This window comes from Triticum dicoccoides, chromosome 3A (assembly GCF_002162155.2).
Source record: "Triticum dicoccoides isolate Atlit2015 ecotype Zavitan chromosome 3A, WEW_v2.0, whole genome shotgun sequence".
Classification (NCBI taxonomy): domain Eukaryota; kingdom Viridiplantae; phylum Streptophyta; class Magnoliopsida; order Poales; family Poaceae; genus Triticum; species Triticum dicoccoides.
Genome location: NC_041384.1, coordinates 264308770 through 264331067, shown reverse-complemented (window position 1 = coordinate 264331067; position 22298 = coordinate 264308770).

Below are 22298 nucleotides of genomic sequence, written 5' to 3'. Positions count from 1 at the left end.
TGACCAGATCCTTCGCATCAGCATGAGCAGTTAACCAATAGAAACCATGGCGAAACGCTTTAGCCACCAGAGACTTTGAACCGGCGTGGTGCCCACAATCTCCTTCGTGGATCTCCCACAAAATTTCACGGCCTTCTTCAGGAGACACGCAACGTTGAAAAGCTCCTGATACACTGCAATGATGCAACTCACCATTGATGACAGCCATGGACTTGGATCGCCGGATTATCTGTCGGGCCAGAATCTCATCTTCTGGCAACTCGCCCTGGTTCTTGTATGCCAGATAAGGAAGCGTACAATCTGGAACAACATGAAGAACCGCCACCAATTGAGCCTCCGGATCAGGAATGGCCAAATCCTCTTCACCAGGGATCTTCACCGACGGGTTGTGCAGCACATCCAGAAAAACATTGGGTGGGACCGGTTTGCGCTGAGAGCCCAGCCGGCTTAAAGCGTCCGCCGCTTCATTTTTCCGCCGGTCCACGTGGTCCACCTGATAGCCTCTGAAATAACCTGCAACAATATCCACCTCATGACGATATGCTGCCATGAGTGGGTCCTTGGAGTCCCAAGTGCCGGACACTTGCTGAGCCACAAGGTCCGAATCACCGAAGCACTTAACTCGACTTAGATTCATCTCCTTAGCCATCCGAAGACCATGGAGAAAGGCTTCATACTCAGCTGCATTGTTAGTACAAGGGAAGATTGAACGGAGAACATAACAAAACTTATCACCTCGTGGGGAAGTTAATACGACTCCAGCCCCCGAGCCTTCCAACTGCCTGGATCCGTTAAAATGGATGGTCCAATACGTATGATCCGGCTTTTCTTCAGGTGCTTGCATTTCCGTCCAATCATTGATGAAGTCAACAAGTGCTTGAGACTTAACCGCTGTCCGAGGCACATATTTCAAACCGTATGGCCCCAGCTCTATAGCCCACTTTGCAATCCGGCCAGTTGCTTCCCGGTTCTGGATGATAACTCCCAAAGGAGCAGAACTGACCACCGTAATTGGGTGCCCTTGGAAGTATTGCTTAAGCTTTCGGCTTGCCATAAAAACTCCGTACACCAGCTTCTGCCAATGCGGATACCTTTGCTTGGACTTAATGAGCACCTCACTGATATAATAGACCAGACATTGAACCGGATGCTCTTTACTTGCCTCCTTTCTTTCCACCACAATAGCTATGCTGACCACCCGAGCATTAGCAGCAACATATAACAGTAACAGCTCCTTGTCCATGGGAGCGGCGAGCACAGGCGGATTGGCCAATTGCCGCTTTAAGTCCTCAAATGCTTCATCAGCAGCAGAACTCCAGACGAACTGATCCGTCTTCTTCAACATCTGATACAAAGGGATCGCCTTCTCACCCAGGCGGCTGATAAACCGGCTTAACGCGGCAATCCGGCCTACCAGGCGTTGAACATCATTGATACACTTCGGTTTAGCCAGGGAGGTGATGGCTGTGATCTTCTCCGGATTAGCCTCAATTCCCCTGTTGGACACCAGAAAGCCCAATAACTTGCCCGCCGGTACACCAAAGACACACTTGTCCGGATTAAGCATCATCTTGTACGTCCTTAGGTTATCAAAGGTTTCCTTCAAATCGTCAACCAGAGTCTCCTTCTCCCGGGATTTAACCACGATATCATCCACGTAAGCATGTACATTACGGCCAATCTGCTTGTGAAGACAATTTTGTACACACCGTTGATAAGTTGCCTGGGCACTTTTGAGCCCAAAGGGCATAGATACGTAGCAGAAGGCTCCAAAGGGAGTTATGAATGCCGTCTTCTCCTGGTACTTAACTGCTGTTTTGATCTGATGATAACTAGAATATGCATCCAAAAAACTTAAACGCTCACAACCCACCGTAGCATCAATGATTTGATCAATACGGGGGAGGGCAAAAGGATCTGATGGACAAGCTTTATTAAGATCTGTGTAATCCACACACATACGCCAGGTGCCGTTTTTCTTAAGGACTAGCACCGGATTGTCAAGCCATTCAGGGTGAAAAACTTCAACAATAAAACCAGCTGCTAAGACCTGGCTACCTCTTCCCCAATCGCCTTGTGTCTTTCTTCGTTAAACCGGCGGCGGAACTGTTTCACCGGTTTATATTTAGGATCCACATTAAGTGTGTGCTCAACGAGTTGCCTCGGTACACCTGGCATGTCAGAGGGCTTCCATGCGAAAATGTCCCGATTCTCACGGATGAACTCGATGAGCGCGCTTTCCTATTTCGGATCCAAGTTGTCACTAATGTTGAACTGCTTGGATGAATCGCCAGGTACGAAGTCAACAAGCTTAGTTTCTGCTGCCGATTTGAACTTTAGGGCCAGATCATGCTCCGTAGTTGGCTTCTTCAACGGAGTCATGTCCGCCGGATCAACATTGTCTTTATAGTACTTCAACTCCTCGGTGGCACAAACCGACTTTGCATAAGCCACATCTCCTTCCTCGCATTTCAAAGCGATTTTGTGGCTTCCGTGAACCGTTATTGTCCCCTTGTGACCCGGCATCTTGAGCTGCAAATACACATAACAGGGCCGAGCCATAAACTTGGCGTATGCTGGACGCCCAAACAGGGCATGATATGGACTTTGGATTTTCACCACTTCAAACGTTAATGTCTCCGACCTGGAATCATGATCATCCCCAAAGGCCACTTCAAGAGCTATCTTACCAACGGGATATGCTGATCTGCCAGGCACTACACCGTGGAATACTGTATTGGACGGTTTGAGATTCTTATCTGTAAGTCCCATACGGCGGAAGGTCTCATAGTATAGGATGTTAATGCTGCTCCCTCCATCCATGAGCACTTTAGTGAACTTATAACCTCCCATCTGAGGCGCCACCACCAGAGCCAACTGACCCGGATTATCGACCTGGAGTGGGTGATCCTCTCTGCTCCATATGATTGGTTGTTTAGACCAATGTAGATAACGGGGTGTGGCCGGTTCAACAGAGTTGACTGCCCGCCTCTGAACCTTCCGGTCTCGCTTGTCCAAGCTAGTGGTAAAGACATGGTACAGCCCACTACTCAACTTCTTTGGGTTGCTTTGGTAACCTGACTGTTGCTGCTGTTGGTTGTGACCACCCTGGTTGTTCTGACTATTTTGACCTTTATGCCCGCCCGGATTACCATTAAATCCTGAACCGGAACTTCCTCCACCATAACCCGGCCCAGATCCTGAGCCGCCGCCAGATCCATGATCATACCGGAAATTATTAGAATTCTTGAACTTCTGCATAATAAAACAATCCTTCCAAAGGTGGTTCGCTGGCTCCTCCTTCGTACCATGTTTTGGACAGGGCTGGTTTAGCAAATAGTTCAGGCGGTTTGGGTTGTTTCCACGGGGTGCTCCACGTCGTTCATTACTCGATACTGCTGGTTCATCCATATGTCTGCTATAGCTCCGACTCGGACGGGGGGTCGAGTGGATTCGGCCGCGGCTATACGAGTACGCTTCCTATTGGGCCAAAGCTGTCCTCAGAAGTTCCTTGACCCGTCGCGTCTCTACTGCTTGCGGCGAGTCACCTTCAACTGGAATGGCCTCTAGTCGTGCAGCAGCGGCAACAAGATTGTCCATTGGGTTGGAGTAGTGACCTGGAGGTGTTAAAGCATCCCGAGGTATAACGGTGTTTTGACGAGGCGGGTTGATCTGACGAGGCTGAACCGGTGCACCGGGCCCAGGGGCTTCTGCCCGGTTCCCCTCCAGCGGATTGCCGGCTCTTGGCCCTGGAGTGTTGAAAAGGTCTCTGGCCTAAAAAACCGGAGGCAAGCGGGATCGATGCTTCCTTCTCATGACTTCATGTGATGCGCTCTGGTCTAACATAAGCCTGTAGGCCTGTGCGTCTAAAGCAGCCCGCTCTACGGCCATCCTGGTGTCCTCAGCCGCCAGATCCGCCTTGGCCTGGGTGATCTGTTCCTTTATCTTTGCAATCTCCGTATTGTGAACGTCCTGATCTGGCGGATTAATTTCCGCCATAAGCACAACCAACGCATCAAATAGCTCTGATAGAACCTGAGCCGGCGGGCGCACAGGGACTCCTGCCCCGGCGGCCGTTGCTGGTGCTGAACCAGAAATCGTTGCCACAGCTGTCGAAGAGTGAAGCGCTGCTTGTGTTCCGGCCATGAATATTCCAACCCGGTTGGGCAGATCAGAGGGGTCCGGAATACTGTCGCCATCAGAACAGCTCCCAATCCGGCCATCTTGTAGCTGATAAAGAGATTCGGTTTCTCCGGTCGAAGATTCGTCACCGGAACGAATGGCAGTCGCCCCGCGAAGCTCCGATCCATCCTCATAACTCCCTCCATGGATCATTCCCACGAAGGCACGCTTCATGGCCGGTTTAACTCGGGCGGATCGCGTACGCTGAGCCGTCTCGATGAGGTCGGTGCAGATGTACGGCTCAGGGCCCGCTTCATCGATCTTGCCAATGAAGACATGAATGCTACCAAAGGGGACCCGGTACACGTACTCAATTGAGCCGGCCTCGGGGCCCCAGCCTGCGTCGTCGATGTAGAGTTTGCCGCGACGACTCTTAGTCATCCGGCCTACCGCATAGCCCTCGAGTCCTTCAAAGCGGCCCTCCAAGAACTGGAAACCATCATGCGATAGCCCCACGGTGGGCGCCAATTGTCGTGGTTTTGTCACGACAGATGTCCTATTGAAAGGACTTAGTCGTGGAGCCATCGCTACGGGTTAGCTTCAAGGGGTTAAAGCGGACGCAAGAACGCAAGAGAGTTTATACTAGTTCGGCCCCTTCAATGAAGGTAAAGCCTACCTCTAGTTGTGATGGAATTGATGGGTGTTTCAATGACTAGGGAGCAAATAAGCTTCGCCTATGTCTCGAATTGTTGTCTGTTGTCCCTGAACCGCCGTCGGGTCGTCCCCTTATATACATGGGTGACGCCTGCCGGTTCAGAGAGTCCCAACACCGGTTCATACTCGTATCCGGGTTGGTCTCTCCTTGTTCCTAACTTATATTACAAGTATATGCACAAAGCTGATGTACGGCTATAGGTTGTAAACCGACTACGGGCCCTAGGCCTTTATCTGCCTCTTTGGGCTTTAACACCTTTGAACTACTGATGGAGTTAATCCGGCCCAGGTAGGCCGGTTTATGCCTAGTAGTAATATCCCCAACAGGGATGATGCAGCCCGAGGGGCGCCCCCAACAAGGTATGTAAAGAGCATAAGCAAAACGGATACATGCCGCAGGGACGGAACCACATGACCTGGGAATGATGCGGCCCTGTGGGTGCTCCCAGCTAAAAACGGAACTTAGAAAGATGTCACCTAGTGCCATTGAAGATGAAGTGATGTTGAAGAAGCGGGCGATGCACGATGAAGACGTCGACCCTGACGAGCCCCCAGGCCAGGAGCCTCAGGAGGCTCCGGGCGGACTGGTGGGTCTCCGAGGGCCATCTCCTTCTCCGCCAGGACCGCGCAATGCCTGACCTCCTCGGCCGCCAGAATGCTCCTCAGCAGGTGTAACACCCCGGATGTAACTTACCCAATTTGTACTCCAACTCTTGCCGTTTCCGGCCTTAAGTTATTTTATTTTCTCGGGTTCGGGTCTTTGTCTCCATGTGTTGTTGTCGTTGTCATGCATCCCATATCATGTCATCATGTGCATTGCATTTGCATACGTGTTCGTCTCATGCATCCGAGCATTTTGCCCGTTGTCCATTTTGCATTCCAGCGCTTCGTTCTCCTCCGGTGGTAATTTCTAACTATTTTTCGTGTGTGGGGATTAAACATTTCCGGATTGGACCGAGACTTGCCAAGCGGCCTTGGTTTACTACCGGTAGACCGCCTGTCAAGTTTCGTATCATTTGGACTTCGTTTGATACTCCAACGGTTAACCAAGGGACCGAAAAGGCCTTGTGTGTGTTGCAGCCCAACACCCCTCCAATTTGACCCAAAACCCACCAAAACCTGCTCCATCATCTAGAGCGTTCGATCACGATCGCGTGGCCAAAAACCACACCTCATTTGGACTCTCCTAGCTCCCTTTATGTATAAATATGCATCTCCCCCGAAAATCCCGGATCCATTCCTACCCTACCCTAGCTCCCCGTCTCTCTGCGCGCCGGACAACGTCCGGACGCGCCGGACATCACCGCCGCCGCGAATCGCGCGCCGCCACATTGCCGAACTGCACCCACGTCGCCGCCTCTGTCCCGCCGGCCCGCTCGGCCCGGCCGGGGCCCCCGAAGCCCATCGGCTCGCCCCCGCCGCTTGTGCCCGCGCCTCCCGCGCCCGACCCCGCCGCCTGCGCCTCGCCTCCGCCGCGCCGCCGTCACCGCGCCGCGCTGCCGCGGACCGCAATGCAGGCCGCCGTGCCGCCTCCCGACCCGGCTCCGCCGCCTCCTCCGACGTCTCCGCGCCTCCCCGACTCGCCGGTGACCGGATCCGGCGAGATCCGGCCCAGAAGGACCTCGGGCCCCTCCTCCTTCGAGCTCCGGCACCTTCTCCGGCCATCTATAGTGCTCCCTCCGGTGAACCTCGATCGGCGTGCAAATCTGGATCTGGGATATTTTCTCGTTCGATTGACTTTTTGCCCGAAACCCTAATCCATGTGCTCCTGTTCATCGCATCATAACTTTGCATCCGTAGCTCCGATTTGGGCATATAGCATATCGGAATGTTCATCTCAGAGAGTACATAATTTCATTCCATTGCATCATTTTCATTTGAGTTCATCTTGAAGCCTGAAATTCTGTTAGAAGAGGGCTACTTGAGATAATTGTCAGATCTACTACTCCATTTGCATATTTGTCATTTTTGCCATGATTATTGTGTGCATGATATGCCCATGAGCTCTACATATGGTTTGGTAAGGGTTTTGCCATCTTTCCAGAGGTGCAACCCATGTATTTTTGTGATGTGTGTGGTGACTAGCACAAGCTTGCCAAGTGAGGCACTTGGTAATTCTGATTTCCGGGACTTAGCAATTCCACTAAGTCCTTGAGCTGTTTATCTCATATGGCCATATGTTCATGTTGTTTCCTAGTGATCCATGCCTCTTTTGAGAATGATCAGTAAGGATGATTTGTTAATCTTGTAGTGCTCTATACATCCATGTCTTTGTTTGCAATTATGGAGCACCCTAACTTGAGTCAATCAAGCTCTACTTTTGCTACTTCATAAATGTGGGCAGATTGTCTACTTGTTAACGATTTTGCCGATGATGTTGTAATTGATCCGTGCATGCTATGCTATTGTTCTTGCCATGTCTAGCTTGCATTTTGTGTATTCTTGATGGGTGTATGCTTAGATTGTCATTACTTGCTCCGTAGTGAGTGCATCGAGCTCGTAAACATGCCTACTTGATATATGTGATCTGATTATGTTTTTGCCATGTTCACATGCTTGCAATTGTATTTTCTGATCCCTTTTGGCTCAAGGTCACTAAGGGACTTTTGTTAAGCTCTTTGAGTAGCTCCATGCCATGCTTTACTTTGCCATGTTCAGGTCCTGTAGCATGTAGTTTTGTTGCTCCGAAGAGTGCTACCTGATCTGAAATTCCAGACAAGTGTTAATTTCACTAAGTCTGAAATCTGTTTGCCATATGCATTTTTGCCATGCTTGTTTGAACCTGTTAGTGGATGATATGGCCGTAGCTCAGTGCTAGACTTTTGTTAAGCATCTTGAATGCATCCCTGCCATGTATTCTGTTGTCATGTTTGGGTGCTGTAGCATGTTCATCTCATTGCATTTAGATGGTTACTTTCTGTAAATCGCAGACCGGTGTCATATTTGAATCTCTTGCCATTTCCAAACCGTAACTCCGATTCCGGTGTTCTTTATATCGTTTCCAAGCAATTTCATCTCATCTTTCCAGTGGCACACTTGGATTTCCAAGTTGAGGCCAGATTCATGCATTCCTTGTCAAATCTCGCATATGCATCCCGCATCGCATCCCGCATAGCATATCATCTCTGCATCATGTTGTTTGAGCTTTGCACGTGGTTGATTGTGTCCTTGTTGCTTGTTAGTCTTGTTTGGGTAGATCTGGGAGACGAGTTCGCTAACGAGGAGCCCGTTGAGTTTGCTTTCGATGATCCAGTCAACTCTGACAACTTTGCAGGCAAGATGATCATACCCTCGAAATCACTACTATCTTTGCTTTGCTAGATGCTCGCTCTTTTGATATGCCATTGCTACGATGCCTACCACTTGCTTTCAAGCCTCCCAAATTGCCATGTCAAACCTCTAACCCACCATGTCCTAGCAAACCGTTGATTGGCTATGTTACCGCTTTGCTCAGCCCCTCTTATAGCGTTGCTAGTTGCAGGTGAAGATTGGAGGCTGTTCCTTGTTGGAACTTTTATTTACTTGTTGGGATATCATTATATTATCTTGTTATCTTAATGCATCTATATACTTGGTAAAGGGTGGAAGGCTCAGCCTCTCGCCTAGTTCTTTGTTCCACTCTTGCCGCCCTAGTTTCCGTCATATCGGTGTTATGTTCCCGGATTTTGCGTTCTTTACGCGGTTGGGTTATAATGGGAACCCCTTGATAGTTCACCTTGGTTAAAGCTTTTCCAGCAATGCCCAACCTTGGTTTTACCATTTGCCACCTAGCCTCTTTTTCCCTTGGGTTTCCGGAGCCCGAGGGTCATCTTATTAAACCCCCCCCCCCGGGGCTAGTGCTCCTCTGAGTGTTGGTCCACCTGTCAGCTGCCGGTGGCCACCAGGGGCAACTCTGGGCTGGCCTACCCGTACCTAAGGTAATCTGAGTGTGCCCTGAGAAAGAGATATGTGCAGCTCCTATCCAGATTTGTCGGCACATTCGGGCGGTGTTGCTGGTCTTGTTTTAACCTGTCGAAGTGTCTTGAAGAACCGAGGTACCGAGCCTGATCGGAACGTCTCGGGAGGAGGTCTATTCCTTCGTTGACTGTGAGAGCTTGTCATGGGCTAAGTTGGGACTCCCCTACAGGGATTTGAACTTTCGAAAGCCGTGCCCGCGGTTATGGGCAGATGGGAATTTGTTAATGTCCGGTTGTAGATAACTTGAACCTTAACTTAATTAAAATGCATCAACCGCGTGTGTTACCGTGATGGCCTCTTCTCGGCGGAGTCCGGGAAGTGGACACGGTGTTGGAGTATTGTTTGCGCAGGTTGCTCTCTAGTTTCTCGCTCGCGCTTTTCCTCCTCTTCTCGCTCTCTCTTGCGAACAGGATAGCCACCATATATGCTAGTCGCTTGCTGCAGCTCCACATATATTTTTACCTTGCCTTACCTATAAGCTTAAATAGTCTTGATCGCAAGGGTGCGAGATTGCTGACTCCTTGTGGCTCACAGATTACTATTACGCCAGATGCAGGGCCTGATGATGCCGCTCCAGGTGACGCGCTTGAGCTCAAGTGGGAGTTCGACGAGGACTCTCAACGATACTATGTTTCCTTTCCTGATGATCAGTAGTGGTGCCCAGTTGGGGGTGATCGGGACCGTGTCGCATGTTGGGTTATCTTTTATTTTGACGCCGTAGTCGGGCCATGAGTGTTTGGATGACGTAATGTTATTTATATACCTTGATTGACGTGGCGAGTGTAAGCCAACTATGTTATCTCCCCTTTATTATTATATTACATGGGATGTTGTAAAGATTACCTTATTTGCGACATATGCCTTCAATGCGATCATGTCAATAAGTCGTGGCTCGACACGTGGGAGCTATAGTCGCATCGAGGGTGTTACAGCAGGTGCTGATGAGCGGCGACCGCGTTCGGCAGGCCAAAAGGCATGCGAACGTAGCTATGAGGTGGACCCTCGCAACGCCCCATGTGTGAAGGCCAGAGGCACACCTGTGACGTGGCTCGGTTGAGCCTTGGCACGGCAACGAAGACGCGCAGCCCACCATCCTCGCCTGGATGTGGGGCTACGGTGGGCAAGCGGCGGCTGCCGCGCATGAGTCTCAACTCCTGTAGCTCCTGGGTGTTTCTTGCGATGAACTCCTGAGGGTTTGGTCTTCCTTGCCTTGTACCTTCCTGAGGGAAACGTGCCTGGAAGCACCCCTCCAAGTGGTGCCCGAGCGCCTCCCTCGTGACCTTGGCAAAGTCGGTGGCTCTCCAAGAAAGAGCCCCCGAGCCCTGCCTGAGGAGGGCACCGGGCACGTCTTCCTATGCGAGAGAGGGTGGCGCTCCCTTATTGGGCGCAGATCCTGATGCAACACCTCCGGAGGCGCCTGCCTCCTTATGGCTTGGGCCAGGCGAAACCTTCTTCTTCTTAAGGGTCGCCTCGGGAAGTCTTCCGTTCCTGTGGTCCGGGTCTTCGATTGCTGCAGCTTGGAACGTGCACTCAAGTGAGCACACTGCGTCCCTTTCTTCATAGGGTACGTTGATGACTCCACCGCTTCCTGGCATCTTGAGGACATTGTATCCATGGTGAGTCACTGCCATGAACTTGGCCAGGGCTGGGTACCCAAGGATGGCGTTGTATGGCAGACAGATGTGGGCGACGTCGAAGTCGATGAGCTCGATGCGGTAGTTGTTGCGCTGCCCGAAGGTGACTGGAAGGCGAACCTGCCCTATTGGAACAGTGGAACCATCAGTGACTCCTGAGAAGGGCTTGGTCGGCTGAAGCTGATCGTACGCCACTTGGAGATTGTCGAATGTCTCGACGGACAGGACATTGAGACCTGCTCCGCCGTCAATGAGGGTCCTGGTGACATGCACATTGCTGATGACTGGGGAGAAAAGCATCGGGAGGACTCCAGCCGTTGCCGCGCACTTGAGCTTCTCCACTGAGCTGAATGTGATAGCGCACGTAGACCACCTGAGAGGGCGCATGGCCTCACGCTTGGGGAGGACTGCATTCACCTCGCAAGCAAACTGCTTGAAGATGCGCTGTGAGGCTGGGGCCTGTGCGCCACCCAAGATGCAAGCGATTGCGCATGGCTCCTGGAAGCCCCCAGCCCCCTCGTCTTGATGTTGGCTTTCGTTCCTCCTTGACGGTGGCGGCAGAGGAGGAAGGCCTACGTTGCCGCGCGGGCGATCCTCCGAGGCTGATCTCTCCAGCCTTCCTCGTGAGGCTGGTCCTGCCAGCGATCTTCGCGAGGTCGATCACGCCACCCTTGGCGAGGGCCACGGTCTTCCCATCGTCCGCCACCTCTTACTCCTCCTCGGCCATAGCCCCTGTCATTGCGCTTGGGGCGTCGGCCGACACGTCCATCTCTCACGGCCCTGAGCTCTTGACATTCGTTGGTCTTGTGGGTGTGGAGGTCGTGGTACATGCAGTACCGGCTGCCCTTGGATGACTTAGGCTGATCCCTGCCTCGCTTGGTGTCCGGTTCTGATGCAAGCACGGCAGCCCCCTTGCGCTTCATGTCCTTGGCCTTGGGCTTCTTCTCTTATGGGTCGGCAGCCGGGAGTTCGAGGAGGGAAAGGTGCCCTTCCTCAGCCCTGGTGCATTTGGTCGCCAAGTTGAACAGCTCCAGGGATGTGCACAGGTCTTCATGGATTGCTAGCTCCTCCTTCATCTTGATGTCGCGTACGCCATCGGAGAAGGCCGAGATGATGGATTCTTCAGTCACCTTAGGGATCTTGAGGCGAGCGCTGTTGAAGCGCTGGATGTATTTCTGTAGGGTTTCCCCTTGCTGCCGCTTGATGCGGCACAGATCGCTCACGGCCGGGGGCCGGTCACAAGTGCCCTGGAAGTTGGCCATGAAGCCAGTGCGCATCTCGTCCCAGGAGGAGATCGTGCCAGGAGCCAGGTTCAGGAGCCAGGTGTGGGCCCCGTCCTTGAGCGCCATGGGAAACCAGTTCGCCATGACCCTTTCGTCTCCGTTGGCGGCTTCGATGCATAGCTCGTAGAGCTGTAGGAACTCCGCGGGGTCCGCCGTGCCATTGTAGCAAGGGGGCAGGTCAGGCTTGAACTTGCCTGGCCATGCGACGCCGCGTAGCTCGGGGGTGAGGGCGCGGCAGCCTGCTATGGCCATCAGTGCCTTTTCCTAGTGCTGGGCTTGTTCCTGGGGATTACCGCGCGCCGCCGCTTGGAGGAGCGCGGGCTCTTGGCGTGGGGGTGCAGGGATGCGATCTTGGCGCGCCGGCGCTGGGAGCGCGCGAGCACCTTCTTGGGGACGAGGGATCTCTTGGTAGCTCCTTTCTTTCTGTGCAAGCACCGGACGCGGAGGGTCTCGCCCTGGGGCTACACGCCTTGGAGCCAGGGCGCCTTCTTGGGGAGGAGGTGGTGGAGGCACCTCCTGATCCCCGCCTCCTGCGCGGAATGGTGGGTGAGGCAGTGAGAGGGACGGTAAGGGGGAGCCCCTGTAGCGCTAACAAGCTCGGTGATGCGGGCAAGCCAGTCCTCGTAGAGGTCGTCGACAGGGCGGTAGTGCAAGAGCTCTCTTGCCAGTAGCAGCGCGGCGTGCGCGTCCGTGGGGGCGTGACGGGCGTGGGATGATGAAGCGGCTGGAGTTAGCGACGGTGTGGCGGTGCGGCCCTCCCGCTGCACCGAAGGATGCTGGGACGAGGCCTGCTGCTCGTTCCCCACCGGGCCGGTGGCGGCGTTGGCGGCAGGCGACGGAGAACGACGAGGGCATCCGCCGACGGGCGCCGTCTGGGCGACGCGGGTGGCGAGAGCAGCCCGGCGCTCGGCGCGAGCCCGACGAGCGCCAGCCATGGACACGATGGAAGATCACACGCGAACAGCGGAAGACAGATCCCGGCGCCCCCCTACCTGGCGCACCAGATGTCGGATTTCGGGTTCCGGCAGACCCTTGAGGTTCGAATACTGGGGTGCGCACGGAGATCTCTCCCCTACCGATCTACATCCAATCTCCTCGCATGATATAAGATGGAAACAACGAACAACACAAGGGACACGAGGTTTATACTGGTTCGGGCCACCGTTGTGGTGTAATACCCTACTCCAGTGTGTGGTGTGGTGGATTGCCTCAGGTGCTGACGATGAATAGTACAAGGGGAGAACAGCCTCGCGAGAGGTGTTCTTGAGCTGGTGCGATGAAGTGCTTGGGTGAGTTCAGTCGCCTCTCTCTGCTAGGGCTCTATCAGATCTCTCCCCTGTCTTTTCCTTGTCTCTCTACTCTGTGGTGGCTAGCTCTATTTATAGAGGCCATGGGCCTCTCCCCAAATAATGAGTGGGAAGGGCGCCAACAATTGGCCATTTTGAAGGGGAACATCTAGTACAAGTTATCCTGACCAAAGGTGGTCTTCGGCTGCCAAAAGCACCGGTGATGACGCCGTCTTGGGCTCCACGGTGACCTCCGTCCTGCTGCTCTGCTGGTCTTGGTCTCGTTGCACCAGAATGGTAACCTTTGCCCGACGCCTTGGCCTGTGCTTGCCCCCTTTGCACCAAAGAGGAAACAAGGACACTGCGCAGGCCGGCGCCCGCCTGGCACCCGCCTGGTCTTGATCGTCATGGCTTGCGTCACGGGCTCCTCGCGAGGTACCCCTGCCTTGATCTCTCCGCCTCCTCGTGAGCCTTCCTGATGAGGCTGCCTCTGAGGAAGCTTTCTGTCGTCCGCCCCGCGAGGCTTGGCCCATCGCGAGGGTCTTGAGCTTGAGCTGATGAAGATGGGCTGCGCTGGGCCCCCACTTGAGCCACGCCGCAGGCCACAGGCAGGAAAGTCTGGGGACCCCCGTTCCCAGAACACCGACAGATCAAGGGCCATCCCCTTCGACCACGGAGACAAGCACGAACCTCTTCAACAACATGAAGACGACGTCCATATTGGACTCATACTCCGGGTCAAGCTACGAGACCGCACATGAGACCTTATATTTGGTCTTGGAGGAGAGTGATGATGTGCCATCTTTCTCCTTCATCCCCGGCTACGACAGCGACATGATTGAGCATGGAGACATTTGCACCTACATCTCTCCGACACCTACATATGATGAGATGCCCCAATTGCCATGTGAGGAGAGACACCACCCCATGAGTGAGATGAGTGACTCCACCATATATGACATTGAGTGCATTTCATATGAGAGGATGAGTGTCACCACCACTAGCCCCACACATGAGAGCATGCCACACATCCTATGTGTGGTTGAGAGCCATTTGTGTGGCCCCACCAACCATATGAGTGAGAGCATCATACCGGGAGTGAGTGAGCCACAACACTTAGTGAGTGAGATAGTTGACACGGTACGTGAGAACACTATCATTTCTAACGACTTAACCTCTACTCCGAGTGTGTTTTCGTCTTTGGTGTTAGGTCTCCTACATGACGACATGCCTATCCTCGACGACTCCATATCTCCAATGGAGACAACGATGGCCATGGTGGAAGATGATGCAGCCCCCACATGGTTCCATCAAGATGAAGATGACAACGACTTGGTCTTCGACACCTCACCTACAACCCATGAGCAATGCTCCAAAGGTAACATTGATGATGGTGCTTCTCTTGTCCCACTAGTGGACTATTTTACGAATGACTGCTTGCATGACGTTGATCCACCTATTCCCATGCTTCATGCTAGTGCGACTTCTTCATGTCATGACTTGCCTATTTATGATGAATATGATGATGAGCATGTTGATTTGCCTATTTGTGATGCTATGCTCCATAGGATATCTTGTGAAAATTCTATTGGTCACATCATGTTTGATAATCGAATAACCTTGTCATATGCTATGAGTGAGATATCCCATATTGCCTCATTTCAATCTCAACATAGTAACTATGCAAGCCCCATTAAAATCAATCCCATTTGCACTTATGGCATAGATGACGAGATGAGTGTTATTGGCTTTTATTTTTCTTGTGATGATATTGCCATGCTTCCTTTACATGATTTGCGCAATTCATCTACTATGCCATGCTCTGATCACATTGTTCCAAATATGCTTTGTTTTGGATGTTGTCAATATTCTCCGTGTGATGTTTCCACTAATGCTCGTGAGGAGACCCCCATAGTTTCCTCATACGTATTAGGAGATTTTGATGCATTCCATATTTTGCATGATTCACATGATAGTGTACAGCATATGCAGTCCATGAATAACACTGCTCTACATATTTCTTGTGATGGATTACACAATTTGAGTATCCATTATGCTATACATAACAACAAACCTGTCATAATGGATGACATGTTTCTATATCACGCATCTCATTTATTTGAGCATTGGCTATTTGTGCTAACCAACACAAGCACGTGTGCATCATGATGGATGATGTGTACATATACCATGCACACACAATTTTTCCTTTGTCTTTGTTTTGTGTAGGTACTCACGTATACTCGTCAACCTCTCAATCCCAAGAGTTTACAAAACGAGCTCTTAACAGCAAAGATGACTTGGGATCCCGTGAACTATCCTTCCCACCGCTCTCTTCGCACAATGACTACGTGCATCTCTCTCACTTGTTTCTCACATGGCTATGGGCTCTATACCTCTTGTCGCTTCATGCTCATTTTACCGTGTTCACTTTGCATGCTACGCTTACTTCTATGCCTTTGCCATGCAATTGTGACCCTTGCGTGCATCTACCCATGATTCACCATTATGCTACTCCTATGTGTATTTGCATGCTTGGTGGAGATCCTTGTTGCTATTGCCATGTTTATCATGTGCCTCATGCTATTGATGCTATTTTCCTCATATCCTCCTTTCATGCTTGTGCTATGTCATGTGAATTATTCATGCACACTATTTGCACCCATGACATGCTTGCCATGATTCCTTCTAGTACGTTGCATCTTCGCACGACTAGCTTGCTTGACTTGATCACCATGATTGCTTGCTTTATCACATCACCCATGTTCAATTCTTACTCGCTTTCTTGGGTTGATGACATATATGTTCATGCCTCTCACATGATATATCTTGTTCATTGTAGTTTACCTCCAATTGTTGCATCTCTTGGAGACTCAGACATATTACTTGTGATGCATGCTTGTTTGATTGAGCCTATTGTATTTGGTTGTTCTTGCATCATATGCCTCCATACTATGAAATGCTCCCTTGTCCTTTCTTATGATGAGCATGATGCATACACTTGTTGGGTATTTTACCACACGAATGATAGGTTTTGCACTTCCGCTAACCTCTTTTGTTTTTCCGAGTGTTTGTCATGTTCTTTCATTTTGGAGGATTCACAAGGCCGTGCCGTTATGCGACAACTTGGTCATGCGAAGGCATACACGATGTGAAACACCAACATTTGCGACAATCTCCTAAAGGTGAATTCCTTCCCTTTGAGCCATCCTCAAATACACACATTGGATGGGTCATTCATTCATTGTTTTTTCCTTCTTCTTGTCTACATGTTGCACCTATTGGATGGAGGACCTAAATTGAAGATTGGCTCTATAGACCTTCGCATTTAGGAGCGCTCGGACTTATTGGATGCACCTTCGAACCTCCACTCATGCCACGACATCGAGCATTGGTACACCAACACCTCCATATTTGTTGATTGTGCTCTCACATGTCATGCTCGATGGACATCTCACACTCATGACAAATTTGCATCTTATGCATGGATTGACTCATATTATGATTGCCTTGTTGCGTCTTGTCTTTCTATGTCATCCATGATATATGAGCTTGTGCATTTCCTTAGCAAATTTGTTGTGATATACCTTGATGGCATATTCATACATCATGATCTTATCGCCTACCATCAATTGCATGATCACATCACATTGAGTATCCATTGCCATATTAATGCTATTGATAAACCGTCTCTTTATGACATCATTTTGCATCGTGGTTGCATTGATCATATTCACAATACATTTGTATGCACAATGAATTCTTTTTCTCCTAAGAATGCTTTGCATATCATTCTATATCATCTTCATAAGCTTCATGCGCTTTGTCATGAACAATCTTGCCGAAGGACTCATTCTTCTATGATGGACACTTTGTGTGCGCTAACCATTGTATTTCCAAGTGTACTTTGTGTTTGCTCATTTTGCATGCACCACATATCGGAGACACCTTGGAGTACTTGGATTGCTTGATATTGCACTGATTAGGGCAAAATTGAGGAGATTTCATGGATGAAAGATGGGGAAAATTGGGGAGATGCTAAATCCACCTGAAACCAAGCAAATCCATGGATCAAATCGACCAAAACTTTGTCAAACCAACAAATCACTAAAAAATTTGGGGCTATTTTTGGTGGGGATTTTCGAATTTGGGGAAGAACACAACAAAATCAGGCTAGAAAACAAGGGGGGAGGCTCCGAAATCGTGATCAACGTGGCTCTAGATACCAAGATGATGTAGGGTAGGAACCCTAATCTGTCGATCTTTCACGAAAGGAGCGGATCCTGCGATTATCATGAAGAATGCGAGGAGGGAAACAAGGGGAAAATCACAAGGGGAACACAAGAGAACACTCAAAACAACAAGTATGATCACACATGCGCTGGATCCATGAACACAAAGGAAGATACAAGATCCAAAGTCAACAACGGATGATACAAAGGTAGCCGGTCTTCTCCGTGAGGAGGTCTTGATGTTCTTCTCCACAAGGAGGTCTTGAATCCAAAGGGATCTTCTCCGTAGAGGTTGCGGTCTCTCTCGTGGAGTAGATCCAATATGGATGAGCAATGCTCTATCTCTAAAATGAGCTAAACCAATGCTGACCCTAATTAGGAGGAGGTGGATGAGTATATATAGTCTACGTCCACAAAGGGGTAAGTGGGAGAGGGATACATGGGCCTCGAGGCCGATCTCTGTACGCAAACAGGTACCGAATGTCTGCTGGGGACCGGTCGTCCGGTGGCTCGTGGGCTTCCGGATGTCCGGTAGTCACCGGACTTCCGCTCACTTTGGCTCGGTTGAGGTGGCACCGGACATCCGGTAGCTAGCGGTCGTCCGGTCGCCGGTCGTCCAGTGTCGTTGGTCTTCCGCTGACTTGGCTCGGACGTAGATGTACCGGTCATCTGGTGGGGGCCGGACGTCCGCTCGGTGGGAGGGGCCGGTCGTCCAGTGTCGTCTGGACGTCCGCTCGCTGGAGCTTCTTCGGCAGCTCTTCTTCTTGCGTCTTCGTTTCCACGCTTCCCTCACGGATGGTGTAGTTGTACACTTGTGCTCGCACTCCTCGTCGTCATCCATAGCATTCCGACAATACCTATGCATGCACATGAGTGGAGTGTCAAGTAGTATACCATCCTCGAAGGGGTCAAGTGAACACGCATAATGCAGATGATTCACCTTTGTGTATGTGAAGTGGATGTCGAATGTGTCACTTGCCAAACAGACTCTTGACATGGTGATGTCCATAGGATGCTCCGCATCATTTCCCCTCCCTTGGGAAATATCCGACCTCGGATCAAAAACCAAATCACCATGGGAAAGAGAATGCTTCACCGTGTATAAGTGGACGTTCGCCAAGTTCTTGTAATCTTGAAGTTCAAAATGGGCACTCTCCAATGTCGCACCGTCTTGTGATTCCTTTAAAAGGATCAAGGACAACAAACACTTGGAAAAAAATGTGGTTAGTGTTCATGCAAAACCAAGAATTCAAGAGGTTATTCACCAAACAAGTGTCGTCATCATGCAAAGCATATGGTGTGACAAAGGATTGTAGCATGTCATGTAAGCATATGGATTGAGCAAAATCAAGGTCATCATGGAAACAAGTATGCAAATGTAAGGTAGTGATGCAAATGTGTGTGACAAGAGAAGAAGCATCTACCTCATGGTCATAGCAAGCATGCATAAAGCACTCAATGAAAGGTCTATGGTAGGCATAGGAAGCATTCACAACACGAAATAAAATGAAATGTCCAAACACATGGGACAAGTGCAAGACAATCCAAGCATAATGTGCATAGGGTGTAGTGAATATAGTGTGGCACTCAACACACTAGAAAGAGCAAGTGTTCATCATGTGTGAGCAATCAAGGAAAGCATGTAGCAATCAATGAGACATGGCATGTGTGAAGAAATGATATGGTTGCAACCAAGCATGTGATAGGAGCAAATAATCCAAGAATTGGATGCAACACACAAGGCATATATATCATGATGCATGGAACGGTGAAAATGAAAAATTGAAGCAAGATCTTTAACATGTGTGCAATCAAGTGGTCCAAGATGAACAATAAGTCTCATGGTGCAAGCAACAGAAGTAGTATGATCCGCAGTATCCATGCTCAAGAAAGATTTCACCTTGAAGGCGTGTCCTTGTGCATTATTCACAATGCCGAAGTGGTAGGAAAGGTGTTGGAGAAGCGAGTCGTGGTCGAATGTATAAGGCTCGCTCTCAAGAGCTCGAATGGTCAACTCATGTGAAGCGGAAGTCGACACAAGGTCCAAGTATCCTACACATGCACAAAAGAAAGCGAAGAATGTATGCACATGGTATATAAACACATCATCCATCATGATGGTTCTCTTCTCTTGCACATAACCATTAGAAGCACAAGTGTATGAATAATATGATGCAATAATGGCTATATTCATGGCACTAGGTATGTAGAAGAAGTGTGTGAAGTCTTTGCGTGAAGAGAGCAGTGGGAAAGACACTCCATGGGATCCCAAGTCATCATTGCTCTCTAGAGCTCGTTTTGTCAGCTCGTGGGATTGCGAGGTCGACAAGTATTCATGGGTACCTACACAAAAGAGACACAAACCAAAGAAATTGTGCACGTGGTAATTGTACACATCATCCATCATGATGTGTATTTGCACGTGGAAGTTAGCACAAGATAAGCATCGTTCAAAGAAATTTGATGCATGGTATAAGAACATGGCATCCATCATGAAAGAATAGTTATTGTCTATAACACGATGGGGATGCAAATTGAGCATACAAGTCTAAGGATCATGCAATGGATGGGAGTGATCACAATCTCCTAAAATGTATGAGGAAACTATGGGGGTCTCCTCATGTGCAATATTTGAAACATCATATAGAGAAAATGGACAATATCCAAAACAATGCATATTCGAAGTTAGGTGGTTATGGCATGGTATATGAGATAAATGATGCAAAGGTAGCATGTCAATATCATCACAAGAGAAACAAATGCCAATAACCATAGGCTTTTCATCTATGCCATATGTGCAAATTGGGTTTATTTTAATAGCATATGCATAGTCACTATGAAGAGATTGCAAATATGACATATGATTGATCTCATGCATAGCATATGACAAGTCGAGCGGATCGACGAATATGATGTGACCGAGGGAATTATCACAAGAAATCCTATGGAACATGGCATCACAACTAATAGACTCCACATGCCAATCATCATACTCATCATAAATGGGTAAATCATCGCATGGGGAAGTCACAGTAGCATGAAGCATGGAAATAGGTTGATCAACATAATGCAAGCAATCAATGTCAAGAATATCCACTAGTGGGACTAGAGCAACACCTTCACCTATGTTACCTTTGTCATTCCACTCATGTGGTGTAGGTGCGGTGGGAAAGACCAAATGGTGGTCATCTTTCATCTTGATGGAACCATGTGGGGGTGCATCATATTCCACCATGGCCATCGTCTTGTCCAAAGGGAGGACGTAGTCATCGCGAATCGGCGCGTCATCATATATGGGACCTAGCACCAAATGAGAAGACACAATAGAGGTAGAGGTCAAGTTGTTAGAAATGCAAATGGCCACACATGCCCTATCAACTATCACACTCTCTCTATGTGGTGGTTCACTCACTCCCTCAAGGTGGGTGCACTCAATCTCACATATGGTGGAGTCACTCATCTCACCCAAGTGGTGGGGGTTGTGGCTCTCCTCACATGGGAATTGTGGTAACACATCATATATGGGGCTAGTGGTGAAGTCACTCTCACTCTCGATATGGTGGCAAAAGTCACTCAAGTCATCATACGTCGCCGTGGTCGAAGGGAAAGTCCCGTGCTCAACCATCTCATCGCCGTCGTCGTGGATGAAAGCCGAAGATGGCACATCATCACTCTCGCCTCCTAAGATGGAATTATCATCCTTTCTCATCACAATGTCGCTCCCTCTAAATCTTGGTCCTTGATGGTCTCCGTAGTCGTAGTCATCGCTGCACCATCTTGAAAAAGAGTCGAAGTAGACTCGGCATCATCAATGCCACAAAGAGGGATGGCGGTGTAGTCGAACTTGGGAGCATGATCTTGGAGCTCGTTGGGCTTGGACATCGTGGTGGTACTAGCCTCATGCTCGTTATCATGGAGCTTGGTCATCGTGAAGTGAGCTTGGGGTGGAGAAGCTTTGGCCTTCATGAGTTCTTGTTCCGCCTTGAGAGCACCAATGTAGTTGTCATCGAGGGACTTGTAGTTCTCGAGGAAGATTGTCTTGGAGATGTCGTTCTGCAATCCCATCATGAAGTAGAACTTCATTGACATGGGGTCGTCCATGCCGGCTCGTCGCAAGGCAATCTTCATCTCCTTGAAGTACTCGTTGATGGACTTGGATCCTTGGATGGTGTTCTCCAATTGGCGTTGAAGTTGTTCCGTGTAGGTTGGAGGCATGAACTCTTGCCGCAATGCTCTCTTTGTCTTGCGCCAACTCATGTCATAGGTCTCCGAAGGTGCGTGAAGCCACCATGTGGACGCCTAGTCGTGGAAGTTCCTTGTGGCGCACTTCACTTGATCTTCGGGAGGAACTTGATGTAGCTTGAGGTAGTCGTCCATCAAACACTCCCACTTGAGATACTCCTCGGGTTCTTGAGTCCCATATAAAGGAATCGCATGGTCGATGTCGAGGTCGTAGTAGCTCGTGGAAGTCGCGGACTTGAGCTTGGGGAGCTTCTCTTGAGGTTCTTGTGGGCGAAGATGCCGTATATCCGAAGGTGAAGATGCCTTGAAGTCGCTTGGCGAAGATGCCAAGGGAGATGGTGAAGTCATTGAGCAGTTGTTGGTGTTGAGCTCTTGACCCTCACGTTCATGGTGGAGATGGTGTCAATGCCGATGTGACCTTGCCGGAGATGGTAGCTCGGAGGCATGTGCTATTGAGCGTCTTCTCAAAGATGAGGAAGACCACTTGTAGGACTTAATGAGGGCTTTGTTCTCCTCCATTTGAGCTTGCATCTTGGCGTCGTTGGAGTTGTTCGTGGCATCGAACTCGTCGTTGTTGTTGTAGACCGAAGATGAAATGCCTTGCCTATCCATCACAAGACTCGAGCAAAAATGACTCAAGAAAGGAGAACTATACCAAATATACCTTGACCGGTGTTGAAGATGGATCAATGATCACTCAATGATGTAACAAGGAAATAGCACAATTGGTACCAATTCTTGTCGATTTCTCACACCTACACAAATAAGGCTTATGGTGGAGCTCGGTGAGGATAGTGGCACAAAAATTTGATGTAGAATGTTAGCAAG